The sequence below is a fragment of the Rhamphochromis longiceps genome, linkage group LG5 (assembly GCF_057381845.1).
Source record: "Rhamphochromis longiceps isolate RC_006_pf linkage group LG5, R_longiceps_female_GT1.1, whole genome shotgun sequence".
In the NCBI taxonomy this organism is placed as follows: domain Eukaryota; kingdom Metazoa; phylum Chordata; class Actinopteri; order Cichliformes; family Cichlidae; genus Rhamphochromis; species Rhamphochromis longiceps.
The window spans coordinates 21,220,501-21,241,598 of record NC_140561.1 but is presented as its reverse complement, the minus strand read 5'-3'; the positions used below and the strand labels follow the sequence as shown (position 1 = coordinate 21,241,598).

The 21,098-nt window shown below is 40.9% G+C and overlaps 1 protein-coding gene across 1 annotated transcript in view; it reads right to left on the bottom strand.

Moving 5' to 3' along the window:
- tex264a (testis expressed 264, ER-phagy receptor a) overlaps window positions 1-21,098 on the bottom strand; it is a 76,437-nt gene that overhangs the window by 11,115 nt on the left and 44,224 nt on the right. The window lies entirely within an intron of this gene.

The following is a 21,098-nucleotide window of genomic DNA, read 5'->3' as shown; positions in this document are numbered from 1 at the left end:
TTAACTTCAACACTGAGAGTAAAGGACATCTTCAGTTCTCACTGTACCCATCATGTTTTTCCAAGTTATTATTTTGCACTACAAAAGCTAAACACAAATTTAAAACACCCAAAGGCCTCATAAAACTGCTGGTTAAATCCTTTCTTTCAATGCTTCTCACATAAAACACGACAAAGAGCGTAGGGACCGAGGACCCGTGCTGAAGGAGTGTGATGAACACCTCAAACAAGCAGAAAACATTTCAAATATGCAGTTCAAAAGTGCCTTTGCTGATATAACACTATGTCTTTCACACATTAATATGTATATACTGTATCCCCTTCCATGTGAGTTCATTAAAGTTTCATTACCATCTACATCAGTGCGTCTACACTCTCCGCAAGAAGTATATGCAGTGAGTGGAGAGTTTATAAATATTATACTATATTTTCCTCTAAAGTGGACATTAGCCTTTCATAATTTTTCTTTATGCTTTCATATAGTTCTCAAGGGACTGCAGAGGAATGAGCTGTGTGATGAGCCATCAGAGCGCGGCAGAAGCAGAGGTGAGCTGCACAGGCTGGTCTCAGCTGTGATCGGCTGCAAAGTGACATATGAATGCTGGAATGCACAGACATGAACACAAGTCAATAAAAATCCCACGCAGTGTTTTTGCCCTTGATTTTATTTTTTTATTCCTTATGATTCATAAAAAAAGTTGCCTAGTTGTTCACTTATAATAGAGATCCGGCTAAGGGTAACACTCTGTAGCTACTAAAGAGAAGAGAGCTCAGTATGATGGGTTGTTTTACATAATTTTTTCTCGTTCCTCATATTAAAGGCAAATTTATGACTGTATACAGCTGCTGGCTGTGAGCACAGCTGCAGCTGCTCTGTCTGGCTCTTATAGGTGAAGCTGTGGCTGGATACAGTTATCACTCAGCCTTCAGACAGCTGCATTCGAAGGTTGACTCTGTGGTGCTGTGAATATGTACGGCTGTACTATTTGCTTCTGTGACAAATGTGTTAACACTGGGATTTCCAGGCTTCTACGGTTCTACCTTTAAAAGCCGGAGAGCAGTCAAATGCTGGAAGTGGAAGCTAAATTGGCTAGTCATTCATATGTATATTAGGTCGTTACCTAGGAATTCTGGAGGGAGGGGAGTGGGGGTGAGTGATTGAGGGGGTGGGGGAGTGGAGTGTTTCAGTTTGCCATCTTAGGGAGAAATCAACACATGTCCTTTGTATGTCCTTTGTTGCTGACATTTATTGATGAAAACAGTACAAAAAACCAACCATTTGTACACATATTTACAAATAATGATAAAAAGTGAGTGAGTACATTTCAACATTTTCAGCAATCACTCACAATCCTGGCACTGCCACGGTATCTGTCGTCTGCATTTACCACATGTGTACCTGTAGCAGTGAACACATCGCACAGTGGCCTGATTTTTTTTGCATCTGTGTTTGACCTGACACGTGGCCCTTTTTCCAGGGCTCGGTGTGGAGGGTTGTGTCCGAAGCAACTGATCTTTTCTTGCCTTCTTCGCAGCTACATGAGAGCGAGCCAACTCCCTTGCAAGCTCCACCAGGAAGTCCACCCGTCTTTCCTTCGTCCCGGTGCATGCTTGATACAGCACATGTGCATTCAGTGCTGCCATGTCAATCATGTTATAAAACACGGCGACTGGCCAGCGCCGTGTTCCTTTGCGGACAGTGTACTCCCGAACCATCTGGTCCATCACATCCACGCCACACTTTGTTTTGTTGTAAAGGGTGACAGTGTTTGGCTTCCTTTTGGTAGTGTTATCAGTCTGAACCACGCTGTGCATGCTGCTAAGAATATAGACTGTCTTCTTCCGTTTGGCCGCATACGCCGTCAGCGTGGCAGCAGAGGTTGAAAACACCCAAGAAATAAGATAAATTGTTATTTCCATAGCCCTTTTACACACAATGAAACACATAAACATAGAACCACAAAAGACCTGCAACATACCTGAGTGGTGAATTCATTGCGATCTGTCTGTCTAGTGGATTGAGGAATTTCCCTGCGAATCTTGTTGACTGTGCCGAGGATGGTGGTTTTCCGTCCAAGAAGTTTTTGCGCAAGTGAAAGCGATGTGAAGAAATTGTCCGTGGTAACATTTCTGCCCTTGTCTAGGAATGGTTCCATCAGCCTCATTACTACATTTTCAGAAAGTCTCTCCCCAGTGGGACGACTGGGGTCCTTGCCAAGATATGGGAAGACATTGCAAATGTACTTGGATTTTAGGTCGCAGGCCACCCAAAACTTGATCCCAAACTTGTCCGGTTTACTTGCAATATACTGCAGGAAACAGCACCGAGTCTTTGATGGGAAAAGCTGTTCATCAACGGTGATATGTAGACCAGGGTTGTAGCACGTGATGCAGTTGGTGACAAATGATCCCCACACACTGGAAATTGCAGCGAACTTATCAGTCTTTGCTCGATCACTGCGGGTGGACTTGTCATCAAAGCGTAGGTGTTGCATGATGTCTTGGAAGCGGTTTCGTGCCATAGTTCCAATTATCTGTGGGTTTCCCAGGTTTGCTGACCAGCAGTCATTTACCGATGGAACCCTGTAAACCCCCCGCAAGATGACAATTGCAATAAATGCCATTAGTTCAGGGAGGTCCATGAACCAATGAACATGCTCCGTTTGCTGTGCATGTTGAATAGTCCATTCTTGAATGCTATGAAGCATGTCAAGAGTGATGAAACACAGGAAGCTCTGAAGGCGACTCGAGATACTTCTCCTGGCCTTAGCCGTTGGCTCTCCATCTGCAGCGTACGGTTCTATTGGGGTGAAAGGGAGACGGGTCCCCACATGTTCTTCACGCCACACTGTGCCATCTTTCGCTGTCTCAGTCCCCAAACAAGCTCTCTTTTTCGGTGGAGAAGCAGTCTCCTCATCTGCAGTGTGAACAAATTCAAATTGTGAGCAATGGGAAGGTCAAACAAACTTACTAACTACATCCACTTACTTGTTTGAAATGAAAAAGGAAATAACATGAAATGAAACTAACCGGAAGACTGATCAGACAGCTCTGAGTCCGAATCCGGCTGAACTTCTAGGTCTTCTCCATCCGAGTCACAAGGGTCGACTTCCGTCAGGATCATTTCCAACGCCTGCTGAGTAGTGAGTCTTCTCTGCATTTTCTTTCCTTGGAGAGGAGGTCCGTACACCACAGAATTCTTCAGGTTCATGGACCTCCCTGAACTAATGGCATTTATTGCAATTGTCATCTTGCGGGGGGTTTACAGGGTTCCATCGGTAAATGACTGCTGGTCAGCAAACCTGGGAAACCCACAGATAATTGGAACTATGGCACGAAACCGCTTCCAAGACATCATGCAACACCTACGCTTTGATGACAAGTCCACCCGCAGTGATCGAGCAAAGACTGATAAGTTCGCTGCAATTTCCAGTGTGTGGGGATCATTTGTCACCAACTGCATCACGTGCTACAACCCTGGTCTACATATCACCGTTGATGAACAGCTTTTCCCATCAAAGACTCGGTGCTGTTTCCTGCAGTATATTGCAAGTAAACCGGACAAGTTTGGGATCAAGTTTTGGGTGGCCTGCGACCTAAAATCCAAGTACATTTGCAATGTCTTCCCATATCTTGGCAAGGACCCCAATCGTCCCACTGGGGAGAGACTTTCTGAAAATGTAGTAATGAGGCTGATGGAACCATTCCTAGACAAGGGCAGAAATGTTACCACGGACAATTTCTTCACATCGCTTTCACTTGCGCAAAAACTTCTTGGACGGAAAACCACCATCCTCGGCACAGTCAACAAGATTCGCAGGGAAATTCCTCAATCCACTAGACAGACAGATCGCAATGAATTCACCACTCAGGTATGTTGCAGGTCTTTTGTGGTTCTATGTTTATGTGTTTCATTGTGTGTAAAAGGGCTATGGAAATAACAATTTATCTTATTTCTTAGGTGTTTTCAACCTCTGCTGCCACGCTGACGGCGTATGCGGCCAAACGGAAGAAGACAGTCTATATTCTTAGCAGCATGCACGGCATGGTTCAGACTGATAACACTACCAAAAGGAAGCCAAACACTGTCACCCTTTACAACAAAACAAAGTGTGGCGTGGATGTGATGGACCAGATGGTTCGGGAGTACACTGTCCGCAAAGGAACACGGCGCTGGCCAGTCGCCGTGTTTTATAACATGATTGACATGGCAGCACTGAATGCACATGTGCTGTATCAAGCATGCACCGGGACGAAGGAAAGACGGGTGGACTTCCTGGTGGAGCTTGCAAGAGAGTTGGCTCACTCTCATGTAGCTGCGAAGAAGGCAAGAAAAGATCAGTTGCTTCGGACACAACCCTCCACACCGAGCCCTGGAAAAAGGGCCACGTGTCAGGTCAAACACAGATGCAAAAAAAATCAGGCCACTGTGCGATGTGTTCACTGCTACAGGTACACATGTGGTAAATGCAGACGACAGATACCGTGGCAGTGCCAGGATTGTGAGTGATTGCTGAAAATGTTGAAATGTACTCACTCACTTTTTATCATTATTTGTAAATATGTGTACAAATGGTTGGTTTTTTGTACTGTTTTCATCAATAAATGTCAGCAACAAAGGACATACAAAGGACATGTGTTGATTTCTCCCTAAGATGGCAAACTGAAACACTCCACTCCCCCACCCCCTCAATCACTCACCCCCACTCCCCTCCCTCCAGAATTCCTAGGTAACGACCTAATATACATATGAATGACTCCAGCATTTGACTGACTGCTCTCCGGCTTTTAAAGGTAGAAACGCAAAATGAAGACTCCGCGGGGGTCTAAGGTAGAAAACCAAAATGACTGCTCTCCGGGGGTCTAAGTTAAACCGCCAACCCCATTACAGCACATTCATCACTTCACACACACATGTGCAGTCAGTGTTCTTCTCATTAACAGATGTGTCACAGTCAGAACTGCAACAGCCCAATTACAGCCATGGGTACAGTGACCGCTTTGTCATACCAAGGCTGCCCTCACAATCACAGCAATTACAGCCTCTGCCTCAATCAGCTTTGGCAGTGGTCACTGAGAACTGACCCCCCTCTTCCAGTTTTCTTTCACTGCGCAGCCACACTGAGGCTGCACCGGCCTGCCTTTACATTGCACAGATTAATGCATACCGATGAGATTTTCTCTATTGGTGAAAATGATTAAAAGGTGGTGCAAAAGTTTTGCAAGGAGTCCAGGAAAACCCGACCTTTTTGGGTCTAACTATATTGTTGTTTTTGTATATTTTTGGGAGCCACATTCCTGACATTTTGGGACATAAGCATTATGTGGACAACTGATTTCAGCAAATGGCTCCAAAACACTCAAAAGATTTCATAGTTTTGAGCTGTGCTTTGGGGCATTAAATCGCTACAAATATGCCCTTTACCAACACCAAAGCAACCTTTAACCATAACATTTGTCCACCATGCTTGAAAGATGGCTTCAAGCACTCCTTCAGCATCTTTCCATTTGCTCCACATCTAAGAGCTCAAACACACATGTGTCTATACACGACACTTCTTTCCCCCAAAACTGTCTCTGTCCAGTGTCTTTGAGGGTTTTTTTTAAACCACTCTTAATCATCTCCTTTTACTGGCCAGCCTCATATTTGGCTTTTTTTTGTTGCAACTATGCCTAGAAGGCCAGCTTCCAAGAGTCGCCTCTTGACTGTGTGTTGATAATGGTGTTTGGTGGGTGCCATTTAATGAAGCTGCCAGTTGAAGACCTGTGAGGCGACAAATACATCAAACTACTTGTCTTCTTGCTCAGTTGCGCTCCAGGGCCTCACACATCTCTTTCTATTCTTGTTAGAGCAAGACCGCACTGTTCTGTGGAGGGAGAACTTGCCAGCACTGCATGCGATCTTCAGTATTTGTCAGTTTCCCACAGCTTTCATTTCTTAGAACAAGAGCAAGAATAGGAATGTTTACAGCTTTATGGGGGGCCCCTTTTAAGACTCGAATAAAACCTGCAAAGAATTCAACATTAACTGAATAAAGAAGTGTTTCAGATTTCAGCCGTGATGACAGGAAAAGGAGTTTTTAATGATCAGTTAGGATTTCGCTTGCATTAGAGAGCAAAACGTGCCATTGACACACAGGAGTGCGCTTTGCTATGAGCGTCTGTATAAGACAACATTCCATTATCATCATTAATGGCATTCACAAACAATTTCATTAATGTAATTTATTTTTTATGTACATGTCTTTAAACTTAATAACAACATATTTAAGTGATAACTTATTTTTAGCTAAAATTACAAAAAATCAATAGAATGAAAAAGTAAAAAAATATGCAATGCTAACTGCAAGTAAAACTATAAAAGCATTAGAACAAAATGCCCTTGAAGTATTAAAAGCACACAAAACAGAAAAATTGCCTCATGATTGTTATGTTATAACTGATGTCTCGGTATCTCCTGCTGAAACTGAGCAAGCCGGTGCTAATTTGAGCTACTGAACCTTGTAAACATAGCTTTTATCACCAAGTTTATATATATCTTTTTAAATTATTGCCACACAAAGTAGAAAGTAACTGTAAAGTAGAAGTTGTGAAATAGCTTTGAAGATACTTGATATTTTTCTATTAAAAACAGGAGACTTCGAATAGAAGGAAACATGCAGGGAAAGCTCCAGGGAAGTATAACTCTAAAAATGTGACTTTGCACCATTATATAGATTTAAATATTCTTATTCTATTCACTTTTTTTTCTTCGACTAGCAAATAAGCGAGAATGACATTTATAAGAAGTGCTTTTGGTTCAGCTCGTTAGTTAAACCTCTCAGAACTGAAGTGACCACTTCGATTTTTAAAAAAAAAAAGCAGTTTCTCCCCAAAAAACAAAAAAGCCCTTAAACCTGGTGCACTTTTCAAAACTTCTTTTTGCTCTTTGAAAATGTTGCGAGGTTTATTTCTTTAAATCTGCTGCTGGATAAATGTGTTGTTATGTTAAACCGCACTGCTGATTTCTCCTTAGCGCACATATTCGTTCCCACGTGGAAACCTTCGCGCACTCGCTCTCTTTATATTACACAGTATAACTCCACTGTTTGAATTTTTATGCTCGCGCTGCTCTTCATCTCACCACGCAAATGTTCATAAAGGTCTCGTCTATAAATTTAAGTGAATGTATAGACTTGCTGTGTTGTCATGGTTATGTTACAAAACAAGCTATTCTGAGCTCTGAGGGGGAAATAATGAAAGAAACAAGTTGGATGGCCTAACTGCGGTAACCTGGCTCCATTTCCTATGGGTCAGGGTGATCTAGGTTGACTGATGGGTTTTAATCTAATCCTTGCAAAATAAGACTGTAGGAGCTGGTATGAATCACCTGGCTGCTACACACAGAGGCTCCAGCCTTGGGGCTCCTTATGCAAATGAGTGCCCATCTCCTTGAACCTACTCCGATAATGAGCAGGGAATTTGAGACAAAGACAGTTCACTATACTGTAGGCATACATGTATCTCCAAGGGATACGGTAACAGATAAAAGAAAGAAAAGCACATATAAGAAAGGTGTAAACCAATATATCTGCATTACAGACAGTAAGAGTTACTTTAAAACAGTCATTTGTTAATAATTTTCCATTTCTTTCCATAAAAGATTCTTCCAGCAGTGACTGCAAGATGTTATTTAAACACTTGGCTGAATCTGATGAATTAATGGTTACCACAACATCAGGGAGACAGGATAGAACTTCTATTATCTTTGGTACAAATAAAATTTTTTGCCTTTAACACAGGAAATGCAAAGCACTTTCTTTTGCAAAAGTCTCATACCTGAATAAAAAAATAAATGAACAAATAAAGCAACACAACAGCATGTGAAGCTACAAGAGGCACAAGATGATGCACATTTTCAATAATCCACTTTGCAGGATGCCAGTGTGTTATAAAGACAGCTTATTAGACAGCACGGGATTCTGGACCTTTTAATTTTGTAAATCATGTCATGCATATTACCAATTAATTACCAATTAATACTATATAGTGATTTACTGACACATATATTAGCCCATCTCAGTCCTGAGGAGGAATGTTTCTATAACATCTTATCTCATCCAAAACATTAGGGCACGGTCCGCTGGGTCATGTGGGTGGAGCTTCTGTGTTCTTTGGGCTGGCGGTGTGGTTGCTTAAAATGCAGCAGTGTTAAAGTACGTAGATGCCAAAGTGACATCAATATAAATGTACACAGTTTTCCAGCAGGGCATTCAGTTGTTGTGGCAAATCATTGGGCACTTACTTAATTCACAAACACACCACTCTAGAGCTGTTCTTCAAAATAAATGTAATTTGCTTTAACAGAAACAGTGAATATCATTACTGCACTCCTGCTAACGCATTAACAGTGTTACGTTGTTGAATATATTTATTTTGAAAATCATCCTAAAAATTACGAGTGGTGTGTTTTTCACTTCCATTAACATATTTTGCAATACGAAGTTGATTTTTTGAAAGTTTTTATTCTAATTTTCCGATTATAAAATCTTCACATAGGTTTGTTTATTCAATCATCTTCCCTGCTGCAGGCATTTCACTACACTTAATCTGTGGTTATAAGATTCATTTCTATTGTATCTTCTGTTGCTCTTTAAGGTATTTCAAAGACCTCAGTGACAGTTTTTTTAATTACTCCTTTTGCTGTCGACACAAACAACTACTTCTAATTACACAGTAATTGATTCTTCACTTTAACTGTACTTGCCTTTATGAACAGTGCACAATCAAAAGGCAATCTCTAAACTGAAGTACCCAAAGTAACATTAACATAATTAGCTTTTTTCTGTCTTTGATGATATTTAATGAAAACTAAACAGAGACAAAAAATACTAAAATATATACGGAAGCAGAGTTTTCAAACATAAGCCTACCTGTTATAGCTGGTAGGCCTATGTTATAGCTGCTCAAGTCTTCTGGCAGCATTAATCTTTACACCTGACAGTGACTTCTGTGATAGATTTTTATGAAGTTAACACCTGTATTTTAGGGGGATTGCACTTCTTTTTCAGGAGGCCTGATGGAACCTTTTGGAGAACAATGACCCACGTTGTGTTTGGTGCTGTTTGTTTTGGCTCTAGGATAGGCCTCAAGGACAGACTAGTTGCTTTTTGATAGTGCAGAGGCACAATTTGTTTCCTTATCTGGAGAGCAGACATAGAAGGGGGTATATGAAACTCTGTGTGAGATTAGAACATCAGAACAGGGATGATGATACCTGCTGTAATGTGTTTTCATTTCTCCTCTCCTTGATATTCAGTCATTTTCATAATAAATATATTCATATTTTATACTATTCTTCTGGGTCCCTTGATTATTTCTGCATGAAGAAAATCTCTCATCATAACTTCTTACTAACCTGCTTTTGTTTACTCCAACATTGTTGGGTCCCCCCCCCCACGCACACACACACCACCACCACCTTTTTTTAATCAAAGTATTTTTTCTTGTGGTAAATCCTCCTCAGCTAATATAAAAAGCAGGAGGTCTAACATACATTAGTTTATTTCACAAGGCATTATTACTGGTACTGATTGGAGCATAATTCACTATCATATGTTACGAGATCGCGGATACAAGCGGCAGAAATGAGCTTCCTCCGAAGGGTGGCTGGCCTCTCCCTTAGAGATAGGGTGAGAAGTTCGGCCATCCGGGAGGGGCTCAGAGTAGAGCAGCTGCTGCTCCACATCGAAAGGAGCCAGCTGAGGTGGTTCGGGCATCTGACAAGGATGCCCCCTGGGCGCCTCCTGGGTGAGGTGTTCCAGGCATGTCCCACTGGGAGGAGGCCCCGGGGCAGACCCAGGACACGCTGGAGAGATTATATCTCTCGGCTGGCCTGGGAACGCCTTGGTATTCCCCCGGATAAGCTGGAGGAGGTGGCTGGGGAGAGGGAGGTCTGGGCCTCTTTGCTTAGGCTGCTGCCCCCGCGACCCGGCCCCGGATAAAGCGGATGAAGATGGATGGATGGATGTTACATAAGTTTCACTGAAATAGGCTTGTTCCATATTACATGTTATACACAGTGTGTTTCATTTGTCTTACCTGTTTAAATGATTACAGCCATTTCATCTGACAGCCAGCAAAAGGAAAAAAACAGCAACAACTAACATCTATTATTAAACAACGATATGTACAGCAAAGGGGTCTGATCTGTATGTTTCACTGACCAGTAATCTATACTTACTGTCACGGAGGAAATAAATAAAGAAATAGCAGACAGATTAACTGTCATAATCAAAACTCGCTCCCGGCTTGAACATCTTAATTATACGACAAGCAAGATGTTCTCTTTCCACCCAGTGGCCTTTTGTGGTTTCTGCCTGTCTGCTCTCTGATTGGGTGCCATCTATTTCCCGAAAGCTTATCATGGAGTCAACAAGCTTCCACTTAACCTGTGTCTTGAAGCTGCTGGGAATGAAATGTGCTCTGCTGCAGGATACAGAGGCAGATGGCTGAACCATCGAAAAACAGGTCACTGCTTCCTTGCCCGTCGCCTCCTAGCAGACTCAATGGTTATCATCGTCATGGCCACACTTTCCAAAATTCCTCATCACATTAGGAAATCTCACCTCTTAATGATTACTGATGACTAAAGACTAAATTGACTACATTTAAATTGACAGCGGATACAATTTAATGATTAATATTTACTATACAAAATAGCCTTTTCTTAATTTTTCATTAATAATACATCTGAAGGAAAAGCTCTTGTGCTTGCAAATAAACAGAAGATAATCCCCAAGTTGGTGATGTAAACAAATCAGAATATAGTGGAGGTGTGAAATCCATTTATAATTATGTGCAGTCAAGTGCTAAAGGCACAGAAGTTTGAATTTCAATAAAAATACACCTGCTAAAGTCACTACTGTATTTGGTTACATTTTGTCTATGAAAAAAACACATTTTAATTAGAGAAATCAGACAATCTGGAGTTTGATTTGCCTGATAGCTCAAAACTCTGGGGCCTGCTGTTTGCTGACAACAGTAGAAAAAACATATATGTAGGCGTTGCGGCAAAGTGTAAGACACAGAAGTGGGTGATATCCATCATATATCCACCAGCCACCCCTCATTTTTTAATGTTTTGCTTCAGAGGAGCCAAATATAATGCATTACTGTATTAGTTACCATGTTTTCAGTTGAATCTATGAAAACTGGCAAATATCGCAGTTTTAGGCATATCTTAGTATGAGGAGTGAGTCCTAAAAATTTAGGAAACTGGACAAGTGGATGACAAACGAACAAGTGACAAACTTATAAACTATCAACAACAGATGAACAGTATCTGAAAGTCATCCTTAAGAAATCCACCAAAAGCCTGACACAGGGTCTAAAACATGCATCTGGCCCTTCAGTTGATCCATCTACTGTTCACGGACGCCTCACTGGAAATGGTCCCAGTAGAAGTTGGCTGTCAAGAAGCCATTCTTAAGGAAGGGAAGGTTGAGGTATGTCAGATTAAACAAGAACTGGACGAAAAATGTGCGGCAACAGGTGTGGTTCAAATCGTCAAATATGTATGCAGGAAGCCAGGAGAGAGGTACAACGGGTATCTACAGCCAGAGCCTGCGCCTGTAAAACACAGTGGAGGCTCTGCCATGGTTTGGGGCTGAATTTCAGCCAGTGATGTTGGGGATCTTGTCAAAATTGACAGAATTGTGAGCGCAGAAAAGTACTATCCGATTTTGATCCACCACACAGTGTGGGATCATCTTGACTTAGAACAAAACAACAGTCGACCAAAATCCAAAGAAGAGCTTTGAATGTCCCACAAGAAGCCTGGAGAACTATTCCTGAAAACTACTTACAAGAAATGACAAGAAAAGTGCCAAAGAGAGTTCAGGCTGTGTTGAAAAGTAAAGACAGTCCGACCAAACATAGACTTTCAAGAGATTTTGCCTTATAAGCTGTATTTCCATGTAATGTTTGCATATAGTTCAATACATTGCTGCACCTATTTCCCACATTCCCTGCAAAATATAAAGAAATCATGGGTACTGTAGTACTCTACCTTCAAAATACACATCACAATCTCTGGCACATGGCAGAAGTTCAAAAGCAAAGAAAACATAAAATGTTAGAAAAATATGTTATTTGCTGCATGTATTGTTACTACAATACAGCATTTCATGCCTACACAGGATATTTTATCTTGTGTGTAACCATGTCGGGATTTCCTCTGTAAAGAAAAGTATTAATTAATATCAGCTGCTTGGCCGATGTAGTGTACAGGATTTTTAACCAGAAAAGAATAGTATCATCTTGGCTTAGGAATGCTTCTTGTATCACATACCTCATTAGGTAATGAGTAATTAATCAGGCTCTATCCTTAGAACAAGACAAGTACTGTGATATTTACAGGATCTCACAAAATGTCCGTGGAAGAAGAGGTGTGAAGTGAACAAACATAGAACAAGTCAGTTTGAAGGAGAACGAGATGATTAAACAGAACAAAGGACACAGGTTGAAGCATCAGTTCTGTGGATGTGCCCTTGAACACAGTCTTATCCCCAGGATAGTACTCTGACTGACCTTTTATTAATACTCACTTCAAGATATAAGCAGTAATTCCCCCACTGAATCAATAGAAATGCCCCCACTTTTAATTACTGCTCATAAAGCAGCCTTCCAGGAGGAATATAATTGCTACTGCAACAATCAAGATCGGTATATCAGTCAGATGGGTCTCATAAAAAGTCTTCTCAGGTGAGATTGAAATACATACTTTTTCACATTAATTTAAAAGCAACTGGTTTTCTGTCACTTATAAGAAAATATGAGAAATGATAGCAGCTGCTCAAATGATTGAACGGAGACAACAGTCAATTTTCTATTATTACCCAAGTCTGACAGGATTTCTAGACCACAAAAGCGAATGACTTGAACCCTAATAATTTCCAAAAAGTTACAATGTTTTGAAACTGGAGATTTAATTGAACCTTCTGACAGATTGAAAAAGAAATGGCATACTAAAATTAAATAATAAATTAAATATTATTTTGCACATATGCATTGTTGTGCAATTTATTCATGTTTTTCAGGAAAAAGAAATCGTACTGAGGATGAGGAGGTTTCAAAAACTCACAAAAACCCATGCATCGAATATGGAACAAGTGGCATTACAGTGCCAAGTTAGTAGTTTATGGTGATTTAACTACACATGTGGGTTACTCAGGACTGACTGGGACAAAAAGGTTTGTGTTTTCACACTGTGTTTCAGTGTAATTAGAGTGTGTGTGTGTGTGTGTGTGTGTGTGTGTGTGTGTGTGTGTGTGTGTGTGTGTGTGTGTGTGTGTGTGTGTGTGTGTGTGTGTGTGTGTGTAGGGAGAACTACAAGACAAAGATAAAGATATAGGGGAGAGTCTCCTGGGGTTTTATAGTCTTTGACCTCTCTGGCAGCAGCTCAGTGAACACACAGTATCCCCTCCTTCAACAGAAACAGCAATAACAGGAAGGTGAACATGGATAATAACACCCCTAGAGCTTCATTTACTGCCTTGCTTAACTAACTCTGAACTAACCCCCCCCAGAGTAACGAGGCCATAAATACAGCAGAAGTATTTTAGCCTTTCACATATTAAATGTATTCTATCCTCTTAGGTCTGATGAATAACGCTAACACAAACAATCATTCACTTGCAGACTTGCAGACGTGTCTTGAAAGATGTGATATCAAAAAAAGGAGATTTTCAAAGATCTGAGCATTAGGTTGGTTCTTCCTTTCATGTCTCAGCTCTCATCTCCGGGTTTGTGTTCAGCTCAGGAGCTGTTCTGGCTGTTGGCCAGAAAAAGAAGAGACAGAAGACACAGGAGAATCTCACTTTGAAAACACAGAAGACTCACAAAGTCGAGGAACAACCCACAGCAAATATCAGGAGGTCTGACTCTAGATTGACCGAGACACGGGGGTCATCCTCACCTCACTGTGTTCTTTATATTTTCAGGGATGCAGTGTGTTGTTTGTCAGTTCCCATGGATAAAATTTAAACTGTGAGCAGTGGATAATTTACCCAGCATCCTTTTCCGAGACCAATACTACATGGTGAATTTTGTTTTAGGAGCAATAAGATGTGTGACTTTACGCCTTACCGCAACTACAGTTTGATTTATTTGGGGACTATTCCTGTGATCTAGCTTAATAATCCCTAATAACGAGAGCTGTTCACCTCAAGCTGTATTTTGTTGTTTTAGCTTGTTTTCTATTCTTTTTTTTAACACACTACATAGTTTACACAATTATCAACAATCACACAAAGAAATAGATCAATTTGTCAAAAAACCTGTGCTCAGATTTGATTAACTCTTAAAGAAATGGCAATTCTCACTTTTCAAACTCCTGCTAGAATCATTACTCCCAGCTCAAACAGCATGTCTCAGCTTGACGTTCGTTGTCGTGCAGAGTTGCAGATGTTAGAAACTTGCCGCCTTAAATATAGGTAGACAAGGCAGACTAATATGGCCAAACAAATAAAAAGCAAATTATCGCCCTTCATTACAGCTCCTTTTACTCCGTGTAAATCACTAAGATGTTATTTAGGACTTTAAAATGTGCCGATCCTATCGGTGAGTTAAGTGTATATTCCATACGTGAGTAGCCACCAGGGAAGCCTATAATTGACTGTCCCACATGACTGAACACAATTTGTGACAGGTAGCCCATGAAGGCAGATTACAGTGCAGTAGGTAAAAATCCACCCTCACACTTACTCACTGTTAAAGAACACCATCACACCTGATATAGTTATGTTACCTTGTGGGTTATTTTTGGACTTTTTTAATTGTATATTTGTTGAAAACATGCTAGCTGTGTGGCTTTAAAGTTTTTTTTTCCACTACCTTGGTCCACACTCAAAAAGTTTCTACAAGTGTTACAACTGTGTACTGTCCCTGAAGGATTTAGCACACTGACCTCGATAATTCCCAGACTTCTGAAATATTAACATGTTAAGATTCACTGTACCTCAATTATGGTACTTTGGTAAGTATAATTGCTCATCCTATAAACAATGGTCTCTCTAAACTGTTTAAAGTAATTTCTAATATAGGACATGTCTGAATAACCCATACTGCAATATTTCAGTTTAATTTCTGGTGTTAACTTAGCAGAGTAAATCACCTAATCTGCCCAGCTAATAGTAGATCTCTTCTTTAAACACAGCTAACTATCGTTAAATAAACTAGCGATCCTAAAAGGCTGAAGCTATAGTGTTGTCAGGAGTAAGACACACTGACAGCCTACCTCCGTGTCGCAGGAAACGTGAGCTGTGTAGCAGCAGTGAATAATGAAAGGAAGACAATGTTCATTCAGCCATGTAGTAAACTGCTAGCCCAGTGCAAGCTGGTAAAAGAAGCTTGCCTCTAGCTATGGGTGTAGGTCACTTCATCATAATAGGGTATGTAAAGAAAACAAACCCATTCATACACACATGAACATATGGACACACTTGGGCACATTTATTTATAGATGGATGATTTCTCACCCCGGCCCAGAGGCACACAAAAATGAAAATTAATACAAAAGGTAGGTGACTTCTGGTGATAATTGGTGACAGTCTCCCGAGTTCCCTCTATCCCCTGGTCTATTTACTCCCACTGCACTATTACAGCCACAATCCACCCTCCTCACACCCTTCATAACCTCCTCACCCCTTCCTATCTGTGGAAAGAGACAAAAACTCTACTTCACACCTCTGCAGAGGTGTCCAATTCAGATTGTCCCTTATGGTCACACACTTCTCCGGAACAGAGCATTTTCATTCTGCCTCCAATAAGGCTATTTTCTGCATCCCTCTCAGCAAGCCCAGGCCTTCTCCATCACCTCTATCACCTCCATGCTTCCATGCCCCAGTGGAAGTGTGCAGACATGGCTGGCTGGAGGTGGCAGAGATCTGACGACTGAAAATTGCATTGCTGCAGAAGGCAGGGCGATGGGTTTGTAGCAACCTCTCTGTGCACCTGTGCAATCAATAAGTACACAGCCTTCATGAGCTACAAGTATAGCGACTCAGTCAGCAGCTGCTGTGGCCTCCAGAGGTCTCCCAATTGATCTGATGAGCTGGCAAGAGGTAAAAAACAGTGAGAGTGGCTGAAAACAGATTTAAGAGTAAGCACGAGGCCATTAAGAAAACCATCGGCGAGGTTTGCAGTCAATTAGTCCTGAACATTAAAGCTTCAGGAATCAGTGAAGCACTACATGGAAAGCAGGAAACAGAAATGCATGAATATAAATCGTGACTCGTTTTAAATAGGCAGAAAGATTCCCTCCTTTATTTGGGATATTAATCTGAGAATCTAATGTTTGAGATATCCACATATCTGTTCTAATGAGATACAATTAGGATAAGGGGATGAGGACAGTGACTGTGACACGGAGAAAGAATCTATCCATTTTTTGCTTCTGCCAGGATCTCATCTGCAGAGCACCTTAAATATTTGCCACAATGAAAGTCTCTACAAAGTGCTGCAGCTTCTTTGCACAAGCAAACCCGGAGGCATTTAGAGGGCCCAAGAAATTATTAGCAAATAATTTTTGACCTGTCAAGTGAAGAGGGCTCAATTCTACAGAAATGGCATTTTGCTAAGTTTCAGCAGTATAATGAAGCTCTACAAAACCTAGGGCAAAAAACTTGAATTGTGTCTACGTCTCAGTGGCATTCTTATAGAGAGCCACACACAGCCAATCAACTTATATACACAAATCCTGCCCAGACATAATTTAAAAGTTCTGAAAGGCAGCAGCAGAAGAAAAGTATTGTCCGAAGATAGAAAAAGGTGTGATTAATGTAGCAGCGATGTGTTTAATGTGGCGGTAATGAGTTCTGCCAAGTATTTTGTGAGATTTGGCCAAAGAATGAAATGACAGACAGGGCACATTATAACAAAGAGCTGTGAGTTAAAGACCTGCACAGGATAAAAAGGAAGTAAGGGGTGATGAAAATTATTCCTTCCACACCTAAAATTTCATAATCAGCAGAGAGACACAGAATTCTGTTGGCCAGGATTTACTTAGTGCAGTGTCTCCTATTAAGTCCACAACAACCTGGCCTTGTAGCTTTAGAAATCAGCCGTAAGGCATTCAACATCGTCTCTTTGAATAAACCGTGGCTACCCATCCTTGGCATTAACAAATGAAGAGAGTGCACACATCAATCTTAATAAATCACAAATCACAAACAGGACTTACAACATTTTTACAATTCTCATGTTTGCCTTGAAGTTAAAAACACCCACACTTACTGTATATTCTCTACAGTTCTGTGGCTAGAGATGCTGCTTTCCTTTCACAAACAAAGTTTCTTAAGTTTCGTTGACTACACCCCTCATCCCCTGGCATTCAAAGTTCACAGCAAACAAACAATTACAGCTGATGGAACTGAAGACATTATAAAAGAAACAGTCTAAGCAAGATTATGAGAGAAACGTGGCACTCAAATAATCTAGAATCTAAATCCATATATGAATCCTTTCTTTAAGGATGGGCTCAGCACTCTGTAGAGAAAAAGGTATATGTATCTGCAAGCTCTTTCTTTCGATTACTACCCAGAACTAATTACCATAGGTTTGGCTTTAGCACAGACTGATTGGTAAATTGACAGTTTTGCCTTCCAGCTCAGCTCTCACGTCACCACTACAGGCAGGCACAATGCCCACGTAACTGCAGATGTCCCCTGACGAACCTGAAGCTCTATTTCCGAAGATACCGGCAGTCTCTCCCTGACTCTCATCCCAGCCACTGTACAATCAGCTGCACATCATGCTTGAGGCCATATTATAATCAAGTTACCACAACCACATTGTCTGAAAAAGCAGGGATTTCCAAAACAGAAGTTCTCCTATCCCCAGCTATGCTTTAAGGTCCTGTCCATGAACAGAGATGAGGGGCAACTTATGCCAAGAAACACTGCTTGACTTTGTACCAGGCATGTAACTATGGCCCTAGACCCTGTACTTCCACAGTACCCCTTCTCAGCTAAACCCTGGGGAACCCAGTTGCTTCCCCAAAGCACATGTAGACGTCTCTCATTTAAGCGCTCCTTCGGCTGCACGAGAATAAACCCAGCTAGGATCAGCATTTCTCTGCCCCGACCAAAGCTCCCTGGAGCCAAGCCCTGATTTCCTTTCCTGAGTTGAGGCCAAGCCAAAGTTCTTCTCCGTTGCCTCCCCAACCGCCTGCCACACTCCAACCTTTCTTATTCTACGACTACCAACTGGAGCCTTCCCACATTGTTTTTTACATTTTCCAGTTGTACACAGTGCTATCAAGTTTAAATGAGCCAACACAAAGGCGACATACTAACACCCTCAGCATTATTATGCCAGTACATACAAAATCTGTTGCAGCACATAGTGGCTAATAGGACTTTAATTAACTCCAATAAACTACACATAGAGCCAACAAAATTATAATAAAGAAGGAAAACAAACTTCAGTTTCACAGCCACAATCAGTGTGAGTGGAGGAGAGAGAACAAAACAGGAAACTCAAACTAATCTTTTGACTAAAGACATGTTTTAAGTGGTACCAAGGATAACAATTTGTTTTCGCATCACGCCTCCATCCTTAAAGATAACAAAAATCACAGGGAGGGATGGTCTTATGTCAGACACAAGACAGGAACTGTTGGGTCTGGGTTAAAGTCGCCATTGCCCTACCGCTGTCCACAGGGCAAGAACCATGTTTAAGCCACAGGCCACCCTTTATTAAGGCTCTGTCAGCATGGCACAACGGCAGCCTAATGGTTACAATTAACAATCCCTACTGCTGACAGAGCCCCTATCAGAATGCCCCCTGTGTGATACTTGCAGCCTGATCCTGTTCTAATGATTGTGTTTTATGGGTGCAGTGAAAAAGAAACCTGAGCTAAAAGATGGAGCCAGAAGATGAAGAATAGAGAAAGAGGAGGTTTAGAAATAAAGAACAGCGCTAAAATGGGACAGAAGTTTCAGATAAATCTAATCATGAATGGAGCTTTGAGAAAATAACACAGAATGTGGCTCTTGGGTTTAGACAAGGAATAGTATGCAGTGCTGAGATATACTGTAGTTATTGGTTGGAGAAAAGCACTATCATATAACAGTATAATAAAAAAATGAAAGAAAAACATTTTTTCTTATAGGTTTGGTTTTATTGGGTTGCTGCAATGATAAACACAAACGCCAATATAAACCATCTTCATACTGGAGACACAATTTTCAGTTACAATTTTAAGAAGCACATATGTGTTCTATTGCTACATTTTCCATGTCTATTACATTGAAACAACATACAGGGCAGGGAGAGGACAAAGATAGTTTTACACTGATCTGTAAAATTATGTTGGCTGTTGTTTGCTGGAGTCAACCCTGAGATTGGGGAAGAGCTGAGAAGTCCTATAAATAAAAGCTTCAACGTGGTGGTTTCATTTGTCTAACCATCTGTTTTATCCCAATTCTATTTCCTTCAATCGTAGCATATTCTGTGGATGAACAAAGCCGTTTTTTTCCATCACGTTTTGAAAGCAAATTTATTGCTTTATTAATGTCAGTTCGTTTTTAGCTGTTTTAATGTTGCCATCTAAATAAAGAGCAAACTGCTCATTTTAAAATACCACTTCTTTAGTTATTTAGTTATTCAGAATAAAGTTCAGATGGTTATTGGCAGTCACAAGAAAACAGGCCATCTGGAAGTGTGAGAGTTTTCCTCGTGGAGCGGTGGAGCGGTGAGCTGGTCATGAGTCTAACAACACCAAATATGAAATGAGATTGGAAAATTCTCATGTTGTTTGATCCTCCTGACCAATTGACTCCATACAGATGTTAGTCTGGCAGTGTTTAAATTAGCATTTGACAGTTTTTTCCCCTCCTGCCAAGTTTACTATGGAGTTGCAGTGTCCTTAATTTATATTCAAGTTATTATGTTGAAATTGAAGTAAAAAATGTTCATGAGCCAGAAGAGCTTCAATCCATTGGGTTTCTGGAACTCTGTACATGATTCTTTCAAAAGACATCCTCTCATTTGGTTTGATTATGGTAGCAGAGAGTGCTAACGCACCAAATATAAAGGGTTTTGCTGAACAACCATTCTGATGTACCTGTTCAGGGTGATACGCTTGTTGTACGCTTGATGACAAGTGGCTGCCAGCAAACATTTTAGGCTCTGTTGCCTAGGTGATGCTCTAATGTATGTACCACCATGTGATTGAATGAGAGTGTCCATGAGTTTGGTATCCTTCATTCTCACTTGTAGTCACTTCAATCACTTGCCTAAAAATTACTAACTGGTTAACTAAGGAACCACCAGTTTCACCACTGATCGCTCAGTGAATATAAGTGATTTTCTCTGGTCAATGTGTCACTGCTAGTTCCTTCCTGTTTGGACGGTATTTACGACCTCAGTTACACAAGCCTAGAGCATAGGTGTCAAACTCTGGCCCTGCGAAGCCATACCAAATTACTATTAGAGCTGGCCTACTGGTATTATACAGCTAATATATATATTGTTTAGTATTAAGCTTTGCTTGTTCCATATTCAGTTTTTCAGCAAAACGTGTTTGAGTCCATAAGAAAAGATTCATTCTTATATCTGGAGGAATAAATATATTTCAATATATATTAATGTTAGCCCGCGACTTTGTTCCAGTTTTGAATTTTGGCTCACTGTGTATTTGAGTTTGGCACCCCTGGCCTAGAGCCTGGCGTGTGACCACCTGGCAACAATCACTTGCAAAGCAAAATTTTGTATTAACCTGCGGCAACCATTCACCAAACGGTCGATGAACATACATATTTCCCTTGTGACCAGGGAGTCGCCTACTGGCCTCTAGGTCTCCAAACTGACGCCTTAGTTAATCACTTGCCGACAATTCAGGCTCTGGTTGCATAGGTAACCTTGTTATATCTGTAGTTTTTAGCACTGTTAACTTCAATCACTAATCCATTCATATTGTTTAATATGATACATGCCCACTTCATGTCTAACAGTTATTTCACTTTTCATTGCTACAAGCTACTGAATCCTTTCATTCTTTCTTTTCACAGCATTACTGCTACACCATGCCATATGCTTTACATATTTCCCAGGACC